The sequence below is a fragment of the Piliocolobus tephrosceles genome, chromosome 18, assembly GCF_002776525.5.
Source record: "Piliocolobus tephrosceles isolate RC106 chromosome 18, ASM277652v3, whole genome shotgun sequence".
In the NCBI taxonomy this organism is placed as follows: domain Eukaryota; kingdom Metazoa; phylum Chordata; class Mammalia; order Primates; family Cercopithecidae; genus Piliocolobus; species Piliocolobus tephrosceles.
Window position 1 is genome coordinate 22,047,607 of NC_045451.1, and position 18,262 is coordinate 22,065,868.

The following is an 18,262-nucleotide window of genomic DNA, read 5'->3' on the forward strand; positions in this document are numbered from 1 at the left end:
CATAAATGAAGAAAAAACTTGGCCCATGCTTTTCCCTCATTCCTGTCTCCTGACCCGACCTGGTGCCTCCCTGTGTGGCTCTGAATGGTGTGACATGGTCTGTCCCCTTCTCTTGGGAACCGTAAGTAACAAACGATCTTTTCAGTGGTGGTCATCTCATAATCTGCTGGCCTTACCATATGATATTGTTTGAATATTTGTCCCCTTCAAATCTCCTGTTGAAATGTAATCTCCAGGGTTGGAGGTGGAGCCTGGTGGAGGTGTTTGCTCATGAGGGTGGACCCTTCATGAACGGCTTAGTGCCATCCCCTTGGTGACCAGTGAGTTCTAGCTCTGAATTTTTGTGAGATCTGGTTGTTTAAAACAGTGTGGTACCTCCCCACTCGCTCTCTTGCTGCTGCTCTCACCCTGTGAGATGCCTGCTCTCTCTTCACCTTCTGCCATGAGTGGAAGCTTCCTGAGGCCATCACCAGAAGCAGGCACTATGCACCATGATTCCTGTACTGTCTGCAGAACCATGAGCCAATGAAATCTCTTTTCTTTATAATTTACCCAGCACAGGTTTTTTTTTTTTTTTTTTTTTTTTTTTTTTTTTATAGTAATACAAGAACAGCCTAACACATCATCCCTGAATAAGAACAACCTCTTGGGTATGTTTTTAAAAATCCCAGCATCTGGCACAGTACCTGTTACATAGAAGGCAAGTGATAAATACTTGCTGAATTAAATATATGAATAAATAGATGGATGGATGGATGGATGGATAGACAGATGGACAGATGGATGGACAGATGGGTGGGTAGATGGATGGATGGATGAGAAGGCCCTTGAGAGTTTAGAGGGGACATGGTATGAAGTTATATGCCTGATCCAGCCCTGGGTGATGGATGCCTAGACCTGCCCACCCATGCTCCTTCCTCTGTCTTAGGAACCACAGGCAATTACAGTGGGATAACCAAATGGAGAGGCCAGGTGACTCCCTGAAAAATAGCAACCAGACCAAGACCTGCAGAAGAAAGGGTGTGGATTCAGTGTCCCAGCTCTTGAGGGCACTGTGTTTATAGGTGGAAATGATGAATGGTTGTGCACCGACATTTATGTCACTGTGCTGGGACTTGCTCTCTCTTCTGCTCACCGTCTCTCTTTATAGGATAAAAGATTCTGAGCACCAAAGAATTGTTGTCCCATCTAGTCAAACTGGGGGAAACTGACAAACTCCATCTTGGTTCATTAGACCCACGGATGAATTATGGGATGCAGAGGGAAACCGTGCCTGGCGCACGCTTAATGAACCCAGGGTCTCCAGTGATGGATGGATGGATGGAAGTGAACATTCATCTACTCTCACTTGCTCCGATGATGTCATTTTTAACCAACAGTGAACTTCACCCAGAAACCAACCCGGACACAGAGCAGAGATAAGGCGGGTGAGAGTGCCTCAGGAGGAATGTTAACCAGATTCCAGAAGCCTGCCAGTCAGTCCTGCTGTGAGTTCATTTAAATGCTCAGTTTAGCTCTTGAATTAAAACAAGACAGGACTAAAACTTTAATCAATCCAGTTCAGCTGCCACACTCAGGCACGAGCAGAGAATAAAATGAAGGTCACAGGAGAAGTCCAGGAGAGAGAATTTGACAGTCTGTGCAGATGAATGAGGTTATGGCAAATGGCCTTTGAGATAAAAGGGAGGCCCAGGCCGGCAGTTCATTTAGAATAGGAGTGGCCATCTGTCGATAGCTGGGTCCGGATTCCAGATCCTTGCTCTTCTGGAGCATGCAGAGGTGTGTTGGTGTGCGTGCGTGTGTGTGTGTGTGTGCTCACCTGCCAGAGTGGAGAAATAGGTAAGAAGCTGCTAAAAGGAAAAACTCCTCTTCCATGTTCACCTAGTTAGAGATTTATCTTGCTTAGCAACTAACATCCATGGAGGATTCTTTTCTTGTCTTTTCTTCTTTTCTTGTCTTGTCTTTTCTTTTCTTGTCTTGTCTTGTCTTTTCTCTTTTCTTTTCCCTCCCTCCCTCCCTCCCTCCCTTCTTTCCTTCCTTCCTTCCTTCCTTTTCTTTTTTTTTCTTTTTTTTTAGAGTCAGGATCTTACTCTGTTGCTGAGGCTGGAGTGCAGTGGTGCAGTCACGGCTCACCGCAGCTTCAACCTTCTGGACTCGAGTGATTCTCCCACCTCAGCCTCCCCAGAAGTTGAGACCACAGGTATGTGCTGCTGTACCTGGCTTTTTTTTTTTTTTTTTTTTTGGCGGAGAAGGGGTCCTGCTATATTGCCCAGGCTAGTCTCATACTCCTGGCCTCAAGTGATCCTCCTGCCTTGACCTCCCAAAGTGCTGGGATTACAAGCATTAGCCACCATGCCTGGCCTTAATTCATATTTCAATGTACATGTTACTTCTTCATAGAATCAGTTGACTTCAGCCTGAATTCCTGAGCTCAAGGAAGGTGTGGGGATTTTGAAACTGGTGCATATACATGATGGTGGGCCAAGCCAGCAGTAGTGTGGCCTTAAGTAGGAGCCAGGATGCTATATTAGGGTTCTCTTGAGGAACAGAACTAATAGGTATATGCATATATGAAAGGGAGTTTATTAAGGAGAATTGACTCACAGGATCACATGGTAAAGTCCCATGATAGACCATCTGCAAGTTGAGGAGCCAGGAAGCCAGTGATGGATCAGTCTGAGTCCCCAAACCTCAAAAGTAGGGAAGCTGATGGTGCAGGCTTCAGTCTGTGGCCAAAGACCCGAGAGCCCCTGGAAAACCACTGGTGTAAGTCCAATAATCCAAAAGCTGAAGAACTTGGAGTCTGATGTCTAGGGGCAAAAAGCATCCAGTACAGGAGAAACATGAAGGCTGGAAGACTCAGAAAATCTGCTCTTCCATCTTCTCCTGCCTGCTTTAATCTAGCCTTGCTGGCAGCTGATTAGATAGATGGTGCCTACCCAGACTGAGGGTGGGTCTGCCTTTCCCAGCCCACTGACTCAAATGTTAATCTCCTTTGGCAACACCCTCACAGACATACCCGGGAACAGCAGTTTGCATCTCTCAATCCAATCAAGTTGACAATATTAACCATCACAGATGCAAAGCAGGAGAAAAAGGGATGCCAGGGTCCCGAGACCACCTTCTCCTCTGAACTTTGCTCAGCACCCTGCAAGCAAAGGTACGGGGAAAGCCAACAGTCTGCTGTGGCTTAGAAAAGGCCCAGAGGTAGGCAGTAGAAAGTGGACATAGAGGCTAGTGGTGTGGAACCAGGAGGATGCAGTGGAGGCCTTGAGGACCATCAGCCACATCCAAACACTGTCCCCCAAGACACACTACTCTCATTGCCTTGACCCCTCAGTGCCCTCTGGGACTTAGATACCACGCTGGGAAAGGAGACAAGCCCTGTGTTAACCAAGGCTGCCTCCGTCCTGTCTGTCCAGACAGCCCATCCACCGTGCCTTGGCCTACCTGCTTTCTCTCTGACTTTCTCCCTCCCACCATCTCTTTCCCTCTCTCTCACGTGCTCCAGCCACACTGGTCTTCTTATAGGTCTGGCAATGCCAACACACACTTCTGTCTCGGCCTTTGCACTCACTGTTCTTACTTCTTGGAATGCTCTATGCCCAAATATGCCCAGGGCTCCCTTCCCACTTCAACTGCTCATATATCATGTTTTCAGAAAGGCCTTCTCTGACCACCTTATTTAAAATAATTCCACCATCCATCACTCTCTGTCCTGTTTTATTTGTCTTCAGAGAACTTATTGCCACTGACATCATGTACATATATGCATACACACACACATGTATATCACACACAGGTGTGCACACACACACATATATGTATATGTCTGTATATATATATGCATGTCTCAGAGATATTGTGGGTTTAGTTCTAGACCTCCACAATAAAGCAAATATTATGATAAAGTGAGTCACACACATTGCCCAGATCCATCAGAGGAATCACTATGGCAGCTATATAGCCATATAAAATGTATTTCTTAAATAATACAACTTGAAGGTCAAAATTACTCCTTTATCCATAAGCCCCAGAATAGATTTTGTGTTAGCAGGCATGAAAACGACATTAATCTTCTTATATATCTCCCTCAGAGCTCTTGGGTGCTTAGGTGCATGGTCAAATATTTTGAAAGGGTTTTTTTTTGTTTGTTTGTTTGTTTCTGAGCAGTAGGTCTCAACAGTGGAATTAAAATGTTCAGTAAACCATGCTACAAGCAGATGTGCTATTAGCCAGGCTTTGTTGATCATTTCCAGAGCCCAGGGAGAGTAGATTTAGCATCATTCTTAAGAGGCCTGGGATTTCCAGAATGGAAAATGAGTATTGGCTTCAACTTAAAGTTGCATTAGAACCTAACAAGAGAGTCAGTCTGTCCTTTGAAGTTTTGAAGCCAGGCATTGACTTATGCTCTCTAGCTATAAAAGTCTTAGATGGCCTCTTCTTCCAATATAAGGGTGTTTCATCTACATTGAAAATCTGTTAGTGTGGCTGCCTTCATCAATAATCTTAGTTAGATCTTTTGGATAACTTGCCGCAGCTTCTCCATCAGCACTTGCTGCTTTACCTCAAGTGCTGATGTTTGTGGAAATGGCTCCTTTCCTTATGCCTCCTGAACCAAACTTTGCTAGCTTCCAAGTCCTCTTCTCTTCTTCTTCTTCCTTCCTCCTTCTTCTTCCTCTCCTCCTCCTCCTTCTTCTTCCTCTCCTCCTCCTCCTCCTCCACCTCCTCCTCCACCTCCTCCTCTCCTCTCCTCCCCTCCCCTCTCCTCCCCTCCCCTCCTCTCCTCTCCTCTCTTGTCCTCTCCTCTCAGTGTTTATAGAATTGAAGAGATTTACGGCCTTGTTCTGGATTAGGCTTTGGCTTAAGGGAATTCTGTGGCTGGTTGGATCTTCTATCCAGACCAACTACAACTTTCTCTACATCGGTAATAAGGCTGTTTTGCTTTCTTATCATCTGTGTGTTCACTGGAGTGGCACTTTTAATTTCCTCCAAGAACTTTTTCTTTGCATTTTCAACTTGACTAACTGGCACAAGAGGCTTAGCTTTCAGCCTGTCTTGGCTTTCAGTGTGTCTTCCTCACTGTTTAATTACAGCTTTTGATTTAGAATGAGAGTTGTGTGACTTTTACTTTCACTTGAACACTTAGAGCCCCTTGTAGGGCTATTCTTTGGCCTAATTTCAATATTTGTGTGTCTCAGGGCATAGGGAGGCCGAACAGTCAGAACACACAACATTCATCTGTTAAGTTCACCATCTTGTATAGGTGTGGTTAATAGTACCCAAAAACAATGATAATAGTAACAGCAAAGATCACTGATCACAGACCACTGTAACAGATACAATAATGATGAAAAAGCTCAAAGTATTACGAAAATTACCAAAAGGTGACACAGAATCATGAAGTGAGCATATGCTGTCAGAAAGATGGCCAGGACAGACTTGCTCCATGCAGGGTTGCCACAAACCTTCAATTTGTAAAACACACGATGTCTGTGAGGTGCGCTGTAGTGAGGCATGCCTGCATATTTGTTTGTTTGTTTGTTGACGTCTATTTTCCCCCATTAGAACCTTATTCCACAGAAGCAAGGACTTGGTCTTCTTCATTCACTGCTGCATCCACAGTGCTCAGGACAGCGCCAGTGCAGGAACCCCTCCTGAATGACTGGCATTTGCACACAGCCTTCTCCACTGCACCACGTGGACACGAGCAGTTTAGGGAATGCAGCGTCCATCTGCCCCTTGCTGCTCCTGTCACAGCCTTCTGCCTTCAGGACCCACCATTTAAGCCTCTTCTTCCTTCTCTACCTCTCCACTGCCTCAATCCAGAGAAACTTTATCCAGCCTGGGGCAGGGCTGTCTGGCTCTGACTGATCACATATTCTTCTAAATCTATTATTTATGCCTAAACCGTATGCCCTGAGTCTTTCAGGCTTGAGGCTTCTTATGCTCAAAAGCTGAGCTTTGAAATACAGAAAGCTTCTTCCCCCCTTAAAACTATGGTCTCTGCTGTGAGTTTCCAGAAGCCTATTTTGTAACACAGAAGTGAAAGCTTGATTCCTTTTACTGTATTTTGCAATGTCATCACTTCACTAATGCAAGGCCTGTGAATGTCCTTGCGGCTGCCTATACCAGAGGGCAGGCCAAGGGGTGAGTAAGTAGGGTGAGGTTCGTGGATCAAAATATTATCTGTCACATACTCTATAGTACAGGAACTCTCACTAAGTATTGCAAGTGTAAATGACCTTGGAAGTACTTTCTAGCTGGTGCCACAGCATTGGCAAACAAAGCTAAAAATAATAAACCCAGTGTTGCTGGGGATGTGGGAAACACCATGCATTGGGGATGCTGCACTCATTTGCTCTGTTATTTCTGGAAAGCAGTCTGGTAATAGTGTATCAAGAACTATGAACATTATCCCCTGATGATGCATTGGTAATACCACTTTGGGAAATCTACTCCATAAACATAAGCCAAAAGAAGTAAAAGAAAAACCATAATCTTGTTCAAAGATGATCATGGCATTATTTAGAAACAATGAAAATATCCCAGACAGGAAAGTGGTTAAGTACTATGATCTGTCAAGACAATGGGATAGTAGCTAAATCTCTGGGCTTAGGGTAGGATAACTACTTTAACAAATAACCACAAACCTTGGTGGCTTAGCACAATAAAGTTTATTTCTTACACACGTTGCAACCCAGTGTAGGTCAGTTGGGGAGACAGGTTTCCGTATGCCATCACTCAGGGACCTAGGCTTCTGTGTTTAGTAGCTCCACCATTTCCTCCCTGTGTCTAATAGATCCATCAGGGAAGAGAGTGAGAACAGAGGATTGCAAGGGAGGTTTCATGAGCCAGATTCAGAGGTCTGGAGGCAACATTACTTCTACCCACATTCTAGGAGTCAGAACGCAGTCACATGGCCACATCTAACTACAAGGGAGGCTGGGAAATGTAGTCTTGCTATAAGCCCGGGGTGAAAGGGGAATTGTTTGATGAACACATAGCAGTGATTGCCACACTGTCAACAAGTTACACATGTTGACTATGCTGACACATGAGCACTTAAATATTAAATCATATTAAATAAACAAAGCAAAACACAGAAACACTAATTAGGACTGATTACTAATAACTATATACTTGCAATTATGTATACTGACCAACTCAGAAGTGATTTTAAAGTATTGTGGGCTTTGTAGTTGTATGTGTTGTCCTTACTGTAAAAAGAAAAATTCACAGGGCAGATAAAACTGTGGTTATGGATTCATGTGACCAGATGTGGAATTGCATTATGGTGTTTACCTTTTTGAAACTTTTTCATTGAAAACATAGAAGCTTGTTTGCAGCAACATGGATGAACCTGGAGGTCATTGTGCTAAGTGAAATAAGCCAGATATGGAAGGACAAATACTGTATGATCTCATGCATATGCGGAATCTAAAAAAGTTGAACTCATTGAGGTGGAGAGTAGAATAGCAGTTGCCAGGGAGTCGGGGCTGGAGAAAACAGGGAGACGTGCTCAAAGGGTTCAGCGTTAGTTATAAGATGACCAAGTGCTGAAAATCTAATGGACAGCATGGATGGTAATGGATGTATGAATTAATTTGATTGTGGTTATCATTATACAATGTCTACATATATCAAATCATCACATTGTAGACCTTGAGTATATTCAATCTCTGTTAAATATTTTAAAATAAAAAATTTGAAAACATAAATGGAGTGTCAGTATGAAAAAATAAAAAGAGAGTTTTCTCAGTTCTATTTTTCTGGTTATAAAATAAATACCTGTTATTGTAGAAAATTAGAAAAGTGTTTTTCAAAGTATGTACTGTTCTTCAGCTCACTGGTAAACACTGATGATACCACTTTACAGTTCTTTCTCCTAGGCATATATTTATATATTTAAGATGCTATAGACTATTTTGCAGGCAGCATTTGTCATTTAACACTATTGCATAGGTATTTTTCCTTGTCACTAAAATTATTTTTCAATTTTAATGTCTTTACAATATTTCATTATATAGATGCACTAAAATTTAAGCCACTCTCTGGGTGAGGGACATTGTTCCCATATTTTGCTGGTGTAACTCACTCTCTAAGGATTATCTTTTACAAACAGCTTAGCCCACATTTTTAATTACTTTATAGGATGAAGTCCTTAAAAAGGAATTACCAGGTCAGAAAACATGAATGTTTTCAAGGTTCTTGATACACATTGCCCAAACTGCCTTCCAGAAAGGTCATATAATTTATATTCCTCTCTCACTTCACTTTTATAGCATCCAGTACTATTAATATTTCTATTTTTTGCTGGTTTGATAAACAGGAAGCTATCTCTGGTGACTTTATTTTTAATTTTTTGGATTCCTTTTGTAGCTGAGTAGCTTTCTTATGTGTATTAGCCAAACATTTGTATTTTCTCTTTTGTAAATTATCTATTCATAACCTTTACCCATTTTCTATTTCTTTTTTCTTATTGATTTGTATGAATGCCTTGTACAGTAAGAATATTAACCTTTTGCCTGTCATGTATGTGGCTAATATTTTTTCAGTTTATTGTTTGCTTGTAATTTTTTGACATCTAGATGTTTACAATCTTTGTGTGATCTAATATGTTAGTCCTTTCCCTTGTGATTTCCTTCATTATTTTATACTTAGAAACTTCTTTCAATGCAAGGATTAAATAAATACTTATCTACATTTTCTTATGGTTTTCCAAGTTTTTCAGGTATTATAATTTTAATGTCAGTTTATTTTATTTTATGATGTGAGATAAGGATTTAGATGTTTATACCACCAAGAGAGCCATTTTTTTTCCAAATCACATTCAAATCATTCATTCATTTCTCACTGACTTGTAATATCTCCTTTATTAGCTATGAAGCTCTTATTAAAATGCAGATTTTAGAATCTGTAAAGTGAAAAATAACAATCCATCACTGACCACCCAGAGTTGTTATGAAAATATACTATTTATTTTTAGATAAATCTAAAAATCACATGTGTAAATCTATGTGAATAGAATAAGATAAATAGGTTGGGCATGGTGGCTCACTCCTGTAATCCTAGCATTTTGGGAGGCTGACAGGAGTGGATAGCTTGAGCTCAGAAGTTTGAGACCAGCCTGGGCAACATGGCAAACCAAAAACATGTCTCAACCAAAAACACAAAAAATCAGCCAGGCATGATGGTGCACGCCTATAGTCCCAGCTACTCAGGAGGCTGAGGTTGGAAGATTGCTTGAATCTGGAAGGTGGAGGTTGCAGTGAGCCGAGATGGCGCCACTGAACTCCAGCCTGGGTGACACAGTAAGACTCCCTTTCAAAACAAAAATGAAAACAAACAAACAAAAAAACCCCAAACAACAACAAAAAACAATAAATGGATGCCACTTTTGGGGTGGGGGAATCAGTTTAAAGAAGCAGATGAAAAAATGACAGCAGTAGGTAAGTTCAGATTAAAAACGAGGAGGATGGCCTGAATTCAGGTTTAGGTCTGTTTTCCTAGGGAGCTGACCTGACCTGAACGAAGTTCTCCCAAGAAACCTTTGGCCTGGGGGCAAAGGCAGCAGTGAGCCGGGCACAGAGGCTGGCGTGGAGAACGTGAGTCATGGGCAGATTTGTTTCTTAATTCCTAGAAAGCTCTTTCCCATGAACCAAAACGTAGGGTTGGAAATGGGCTTGGGTTGAGAAGGTAGGGAAGGAAATGGGGAGGAGACATGGAAAAGTGGCTGCACATTTTTGTGGCATTTTCTTTCAGCATACAGACTATTAAATGACAGCCGAGTGTGGTGGCTCACAGCCACTTTGGGATGCTAAGTAAACGGGTAGATTGCTTGAGTTCAGGAGTTCAAGACCAGTCTGGACAACATGGTGAGACCCTGTCTCTATAAAAAATACAAAAAACAATTAGCCGGGCACGATGTTCTGCACCTGTAGTCCCAGTTACTTAGGAGGCTGAGGTGGGAGGATCGCTTGAGCCCAGTAGGCAGAGGTTACAGTGAGCCGAGATTCTGCCACTGCACTCCAGGTGGGCAACAGAGTGAGACCCTGTCTGAAAAAATAAATAAAATAAAATAAATAAATAAATAAATAAATAAATGAAAGTGTTTTTCAAAAGTTGACATGTTCCAAATGTTTAATCAGATCTGGGCTGGTATACTCCTTTCTAATGCCATCGGAGGTTTTTCTGGAATTTTGGTCTGACTTTGGTTTGGACAGTGACTCATGAATGGAAGATCCCTTACACTTCATTTCCTATGGATTTGACCACATCTATAGGCTGTAAACTAAATCCCAGAGTTCCACTGCTCACAACCTTCCGTTTTCTTAGCTTTCCTTTTTCCGTTTCAAAACAAAACTAAGTCATATTGCTCAGTATTCAAATGCTATGAGTCTAGACGGGAGATTATTAAGTGTTTTTTTTTTGTTTTTTTCATGGAAGACAATGGTAAAAGATCTAATATCCATACCACATAGCCCTGGGTAATGTTTTTTTCTGTCATCTTTAAGAATGATGCACAATGTGTGAATATGGCCCACAGTTGGGGCCTAATTATGATTCTCCAGCGAATGCACTGCATTTTGGAGGAAGTCTTAAACGAGCACTTAAGCAGTAATGCCTCTGAGCACATCACTGTGGATCTGGAAGAGGGCTTCAATTCCTGCACCCGGAGCCACCGACGCCCACGCTGCTCCCACAAGCACTTTTATCACCAAGTTATTAGACCATTATGGTCTACGACTGTCTTTTACCGCCTTTGATTTTTTTCTGTTGTCAGACGTGAGGAAAGTGATGTGTAATACGATCCAAAATGCTCTTGTTTGTTTTAATCTGCTGTTTTAATATATTATGGCTTCCTGCCATTACCCTTCTCTAGCAGGGCCCTAGGGTCCCTTGGAGACAGTGGGAGCCTAGAATGTGCTGGGCACTTTGGGGATTTGTTGCAAAGCGGTGGCATGTGTGCTCCTGCCAGGGGGGACCTCAGAGCCGGGGCTGGAGCTGGCAGCTGTGTCCAGAGGCTTTGGAGATCACTGTAAAAAATAGTGGCCTGGGGACTGGGCAAGTGGAACTTGCTCTCCAAGTGGTCTCTTGCAGCTGTGAGTTCCAGCAGGTGTTTGTATGGATTTGGGGTCCAAAGCCCTCTTGGGCTTGAGGTGGGTTTAGGGCAACTTCCCAAAACCCAGCTTGGCAATGGTGAGAAGAGATACCCGCTCCAAGAAGTGCTTCAAAATGGAGCTTTAGGTGTGGTCTTGGGTGATGGCATCTGTGATGATTACACACAAGTACAAAACACTCTAGTCTTGGCTCTGTCACTAACTGAGCACATCCTTTCCCTCTCAGAGCCACTTGGTCCCCCGTGTCTGAATGAAGAGTATGAGATTAGGCCCTTCATAATTCCCAGCCTTCCATCAGCTCCCTGGCCTTCCTGGTATATTAACATAGGGAGCTGTTCCTGTTTCTCTTCCATCTTATGAGAAACCATTGGCTTCTCAAGGTCAGTGGTCAGCAAGCTGGAGAAGGCCATGAACAGGGCTCTCTTTGCTCTAAATAAAGTTTTAATTGACATATAATAATTATACGTATTTATGGGGTAAATAGTGATGATGTCATACATATAATGTACAGTGATCAGATCAGGGTGATTAGTGTATCTTTGCTTTTGCAGTGACCACCAAAATCATCCTGGAAAGACCTCTGGGAGAGATGGCAGAGCTTGGTCCACTCTGCATGCCCAACTGGCTGCTGGCAAGGAGGTTGATCATCTCTGATGGCCTTCAGCCACAGAGCAGCCACACCCTTAATAAGATATCCCTGCCTTGAAACCTTCGTTTAATCAATGAACGAATACTCAGTGAGTACTGAGTGTGTGTCAGCACATCAGCTCTTTTCTTCTTCATATCCGCCTTGTGAGACATGCAGGAAGGGTGTTTATGTCCTCTTTACAGGTGAGGCTACTGAGGCACAGTGTTGGGGGCCATCGCCAGAACTGAGAGTGACTATGCAGATACTGGAATCCACTTCCCTTCACCATTAGACCAGTGCTTTCCCACTCTATTGTAGGTGGCACATTACAGAAAAACCCTCACTTCTCAATTCCACCAAATACTGATCATTAAAGGAGAAGACATGAGTTGGCCATATCTCTACACATCTCATTAAAAAAAGTTTCAATTTAAGAACTCTGGGCTGGGCATGGTGGTTCATGCCTGTAATCCCAGCACTTTGAGAGGCCAAGGTGGGTGAATCGCTTGAGGTCAGGAGTTCGAGACCAGCCTGGCCAACATGGTGAAAGCCCGTCTCTACTAAAAATACAAAAATTAGCCCGGTGTGGTGGCGAGCACCTGTAATTCCAGCTACTCAGGAGGCTGAGGCATGAGAATTGCTTGAACCCAGAAGGTGGAGGTTGCAGTGAGTCGAGATTGTACCACTACACTCCAGCCTGGGTGACAAAGCGAGACTCCATCTCACAAAAAACAAAAACAAAACAAAAAACCTCCGGAGAGGAAAATTAGAACATACCCATGTATGTTTAAATTTCTATTGCGATGGATCACTGTTTGTCAGTGTAAAACACTGTGCTTTGGCCACAAGTAGCAATAGAAAATAAAATTCAAAAGTCAAAATCTTGTTCATTATCTTATGGGTAACAATGGCTTTAGGGGAGAAGGAATAGTTCCCTTAAAGGTAATTGATCCTTTAGTGCAAGATGGCAGGTGAATGCAAAATTCCAGTGAAAATACAGTAACGATATCTAAAGATGAAAAATCCATAATGGCACTAAGAATGAAAGTGGGGGCAGCATCAACAGCCCAGAGATTCTAGTTTCTGTAAGAGATGCAATTAATAAATCACAACAGAGTTGTATCTAAGAATGAACTGAGCTGCCTAGAGAAGGCTAGAGCTCCCTGTGTGGATGCTGGTGCCCTACTGATATGGTTTGGCTCTGTGTCCCCATCCAAATCTCATCTCGAATTGTAATCCCCGTAATCCCCATGTGTTGATGAGGTGACGTGGTGGGAGTTGACTGGATCATGGGGGCAGTCTCCTACATGCTGTTCTCATGGAAGTGAGTGAGTTCTTATGAGATCTAATGTTTTTATAAGTGTTTGACAATTTCTCCTTCAAATGATGTCTCTCCTGACGCCTTGTGAAGACGGCACTTGCTTCCTCTTTGCCTTCTACCATGATTGTAAGTTTTGGGAAGCCTGCTCAGCCATATAGAACTGTAAGTCAATTAAACCTTTTTCCTTTATAAATTACCCAGTCATGGGTATTTCTTTATAGCGGTGTGAAAACTCACTAATACACCTACTATAAAGCCTTTTTAAATTTGTGGCCCTGGGTTGGGGAAAAGGGTGTAAGGAGGTGCCAGCTCTCAAGAGCTGAGTTGACTGTCAGCCACCACAACCATCCCAATTCAGGTAAGAGGTGAGGTCATGTGTGGAAATGTACACCTTCTTGGAGGAAGCCCACCATGGCTTCCCATATTAGTCAACTTAGTGTTTCATTCATGCAGAGGAATGCGTAGTAGACAGTGTTGCCAATCCAAGGCCAACAGACAATGAAGGATACAAGTTGCACACAAGGGAAGACTAACATTAACATGAACAGCAAAACCCAATAGAAAAATGTATTTCAAGAACGGAGAGAACTTTAAAAATCTTCCTAGACTCCTCGGAGAGATCCAGGATCTAGATTTGTAAAACAAGAACAGGCTACTATGATATTGAATATTCCCAACACAAAGATGATAAGTGTTTTAGATGATGGATATGCTAATTATTCTAATTTGATCACTGTATTGCAACATCACTATGTACCCCATAAATATGTACAATTATTATGTGTAAATTAAAAAATATTTTTTTTGGCCAGGTGCAGTGACTTATGCATGTAATCCCAGCACTTTGGGAGACTGAGACAGGAGAATCACTTGAATCCAGGAGTTTGAGACCAGCCTGGGCAAAACAGTGAGACCCTATCTCTAAAAAAAAAAAATTAATTGGGCATGCCTGTAGTTCCAGCTACAAGGGAGGCTGAAATTGAAAGATTACTTGAGCCTAGGAGGTCAAAACTGAAGTGAGCTGTAATCATGCCACTGCACTCCAGCCTGGGTGACACAGTGAGATCCTATCTCAAAAAAATTTTTGTTTAAGAAGGAACCAGAAGTAGAAGAAAAAAAGGAACAGGCTACTATGAAAAAGCATCTCCAGAAGACAAAAAAGAATAATTGGAAATTAAAGATAAAATTGCCAAAATTGAAAATGTAATAAAATGGCTGACGATGAATTTGATAATATCTCTTAGAGCACAGAGCAAAATGGTGAAAATATGAAAAGTATGAGATTAAAATTAAGAGACAAAATGTTATTCCAAGAGATCCAGCATTAAAGGGATGAGAGAAAGAACAGGAGGAGAGAGGAAATGAATGCATAAATTGAAGTAGTGTGAGCTTAACAATTAAAGAAAAACAGAAGCTTACAAATTCAAAAGTTGCACTGATTTCTGAGCAGAAAAATGAAAACAGACCCATATCTCTAGGTGAAGCAATGCACCACAGAGATAAAGAGACGATTCTAGACTGGGCCTGTCCAACAGAGTAGCCAGGTGTCATGTTTGGATACTGAGTGCTTGAATGCAGCTGGTCCACATTGAGATGTGATGCGAGAGTAAAACACCTACGGATCTCAAAGCCTTAGGATGAGAAAAATAATGTGAAATATCTAAATAATAACTTTAAAAATAGTGATTACAAGTTGAAATACTATTTTGAATATACAGAAATGGGTTAAATAAAAATACACTATAAAATTAATTTCACATATTTCTTTTTACTTTTTTAATGTGACTACTAGAAAATTTTAAATTACTTATGTTGCTCACATCGTATTTCCATTATGCATTGCCATTCTAGCAGCATCCAGAGAGAGAGACAGAGAGACAGGAAAAGAGAGAGAGAGAGAGATCAGCCACAAAAAAGAATGAGGGTATGATCGATTTCAGATTTCCATAAAAAAGCAGGAGGACAGAAAATTATAGTATTTATTTATTTATTAAATTTTTATTTTTTTATTGTAGAGTGATATTGTTTGGCTCTGTGTCCCCACCCAAATCTCATCTCATAGTTCCTATAATTTCCACATGTTGTGGGAGGGACCTGGTGGGTCTTTCCTGTGCTCTTCTTGTGATAGTGTGTGGGTCTCACAAGATCTGATGGTTTTAAAACTGGGAGTTTCTCTGCACAAACCCTCTCTTTTCCCACTGCCATCCAGGTAAGATGTGACTGGCTCCTTCTTGTCTCCTGCCATGATTGTATGGCCTTCCCAGCCATGTGGAGCCATAAGTCCAATAAACCTCTTTCTTTGGTAAATTGCCCAGTCTTGGGTATGTCTTTATATGCAGCATGAAAACCAGCTAATACATAGAGACTCAGGCTATGTTGCCCAGGCTGTTCTGGAACTCCTGGCCTCAAGCAATCCTCCTTCCTCAGCCTTCCAAAGCACTGGGATTATAGGCATGAGCCATAGCGCCTGGTAAAAATATTATAGTCTAAATTTATTGGAGGAAGAAAAGATCTTAAATCAAAATTTAATATTCAGCCAACCTATTAATCAAATATGAAGGTGAAATAAACACTTTTCAAGACATGCTGGATTCAGAGTGAATTCAGGATCTTTATCTACCAATCATCCAGAGTCTAGGAGAGAAAGGAGCAGCCATGGTCCAAGAAACAGGGCCACGCTTCTAGGTGTGAAACAGAAAGGAATCTCGGGGGACACTTCCACAACAGGTCTAGAAACATGGCTCAAATCGGAATATGAAGTCAGAAGACTCTGAATAAAACTTCAAGCATAGAATGGGGGTCAGTTAACAGGCAGGACAATGAAAAAGGTAGAAAATCTCGGCCCAGTGGGAAAGAAACAGGTGTATTTTTCCCCCCTCTGTTTAGGAAAGAAGAAGCACAATTTGAAATGTCAAGAAAAAAAAAAAAAAAACAGAAAAACCAGAGAAGAAAGGTTTGGTTCAAATGTGAAATCAGCAAAAATGTGGCCTGGTTTTGAGCAATTGATGGAATGTAAGAAAAGAGGATCCATTTGACCTCCTCCTGGGAGCATTCTTCGAGAGAGAGTCAGCTAGCAACATATGATCATATTTCCTTTTCAGTGGATCTGATTATACTCTTTCTATAGTGATCAATAATTATATAATTATATAACATTTACATAGTTATAACTAAACGTTTGCTAGTTTCAATTTTTATAATGAAAACAGAAGGCAATTAGAGACTAGAATGTGCATCTAACGATTGACACTGTGTAGGTGATGCTCAAGCTAGGGGAATTCAAGTTGTGAGCAAGAAGAGGAAGGGCAAATGTAGGTGCAACTTTCTTCATTTGACTTTGGGATGAGACAAGAGATATTGTGTAAAGGAGATGGGAAAAAAATAAAGGATTATGTATATTATTTAAAAATAAAAAGACAACTAATTGAAGAACCAAATACAATAATAAAATGAAACTCAAAATCGAGAGAGATGATTGAAAATATTGCAAGTGAACTAAATTCCTCCTCTATTAAATAGTGCAAGTGACTTGATATTATCTAATCACGGCAAACCCAAAAACTGAAATCTATGCATATTGTTTAGAATGATGGTGGTAACTTATCAGAAGAATTAAAAAAAAAAAAAGCTTAACAGAGTTTCCTCCAAAGTATAGGACTTGCATGGGAGACAGCAGATAGGGGTTTGCTTTTTATTTCATACCAGTGTGTACAGTTTAATTTTTTAAATCTTATACATATATGTTATATTATTTTTGAAAATACACTTATAAAAATTGGTATTAACAATAGGTATAAAGAAAGCTCTAATTAAGGACTTGTTTGTCTCTGCTGATGACATTTGCTAGCTTGGGTCTTTAGCTAATGACGTATCTCCTTGTCTTTGTGGGTCCCTGGTCTGTGGCTGAGCTCCTGTTCTGTGCACTGACACACTCCATCATTCTAAATCAACATGTGCACTTAACAGTGCTATTTAAGGCTTAATAAATATTGTATCCTCATTCATGGGGGATGGTGTGGAGAGAGACGGCAGCTCATATACAAGAGAGGGACTTTTCTTGTCAGGGCCATTGTGTATATACATGTCAAAGAGATGGACACAGAGAGGAAGCAAATTTTAACTGAGGCTTTTGAAAACGGAATAAGGAAATTTATAGCATCCTTACTCATTTCTTTGGGGAAGGGAGGAAATTCAAGGACTCTCTGGGCTGTCCAGGGCTCATGCTTCTGGTCCCAAGCTAATCCGCCTTAATGTGTTGGTTCGTGGGCCCCACATATTCTCAGCAGCGTGAGCACTCAGAGGCCACGGTGTCTGGGCACGTCTCCAAGCTCTCCCATGAGAAGGGGCATCCTTGCCCCTCCAACCTAACTCATCATCAGGCCTTGCCTTGGCCAGGGAATGGTGGGCCCCAGCAAAGCTAGGTCTCCAAGACTCAAAACAGAGACTCAGGTCCCCACTTTCCAAGAGTCCTTGGACAATGAGCTGACTGCTGGCACTTGGCTAGTTCCAGACCTCGCTGCTCTTTGTGGGATGGTCTCTGGATCCCCTCTCCCTGGGATTGATCCTTCCCATTCTCATGTTTCCACCTGCCTCTAAACCTCATGCTCCTTCTAATTTGGGGGCCTTTTCCACAGAAACTCTTGCCCTTTCACTTAGTTCTTGCCAAGTGGTTGGAATAAGTATTTGGTTTTCCAAGGTAGCTACTATGAAAGAATCAATACACATTTGGATGCATGAATTCTAATCTATTTGTTAAAAAATCAGTTACTGAGTTTTTATGTTTCTTACAGTCAGATCTATCAGTGTTCCAGTGTCTTCTGATCATCTATACCTTGTTGCCGATCCTAGTACAAGTTAGTGCAAGAGCCTTCATATGTAGAATTTCTCATAGAAGTCTCTTGTATTTGTTAGGACTCTTTTTGATTCCAAGCCACAGAAGCACGAATCAAATTAGCTTAAGCAACAAGGGGAGTTTATCGGTTCTTAGCCAAGGAAGTCAAGGTGGATATGTATTCAGTCATAGCTGAATCCAGAGGTTCAAACAGTGTTTCCAGGGATCTGTCTCTCTCACCAACTTGGTTCTGCTTTGCTTTGTGCACTGCCCACTTTCACGTGACTTTCCCCATGTGGGATGGAAGATGGTTTCTGGAATCACCATTTATACTTGTATAGTGTGTGATACAAAAGAAA